Here is a 780-nt window from a genome sequence, read left to right on the forward strand (position 1 = left end):
TCCCAAGAGGTCTTCCTCCTTGGGATTTGCGTTCTCCACTCCCCTTGTAGGTTCGGCCATGGTGCTTATGTCAATGGCCTTGCACTCTCCTTTTGGGTTCTCTTCTGTATTGCTTGGGAGAGTACTGGGAGGAATTTCAGTGATCTTTTTACTCAGCTGGCCCACTTGTGCTTCCAAATTTCTGATGGAAGACCTTGTTTCATTCATGAAGCTCACAGTGGCCTTGGATAGATCAGAGACTAGATTTGCTAAATTAGAAGCATTTTGTTCAGAGTTCTCTGTCTGTTGCTGAGTGGATGATGGAAAAGGTTTATTATTGTTAAACATGTTTCTTCCACCATTATTAAAGCCTTGTTGAGGCTTTTGATCCTTCCATGAGAAATTTGGATGATTTCTCCATGATGAGTTATAGGTGTTTCCATAAGGTTCACCTAAGTAATTCACCTCTGCTATTGCAGAGTTCTCAGGATCATAAGCTTCTTCTTCATAAGAAGCCTCTTGAGTACTGTTGGATGCAACTTGCATTCCATGCAGACTCTGAGAGATCATATTGACTTGTTGAGTCAATAGTTTATTCTGAGCCAATATGGCATTCAGAGTATCAACTTCAAGAACTCCCTTCTTCATAGGCGTCCCATTACTCACAGGATTCCTTTCAGAAGTGTACATGAACTGGTTATTAGCAACCATGTCAATGAGTTCTTGAGCTTCTGCAGGCGTTTTCTTTAGGTGAATGGATCCACCTGCAGAAGTATCCAGTGACATCTTTGATAGCTCAGA

The sequence above is a fragment of the Arachis ipaensis genome, chromosome B05 (genome assembly GCF_000816755.2).
Source record: "Arachis ipaensis cultivar K30076 chromosome B05, Araip1.1, whole genome shotgun sequence".
NCBI classification, from domain to species: Eukaryota; Viridiplantae; Streptophyta; class Magnoliopsida; order Fabales; family Fabaceae; genus Arachis; species Arachis ipaensis.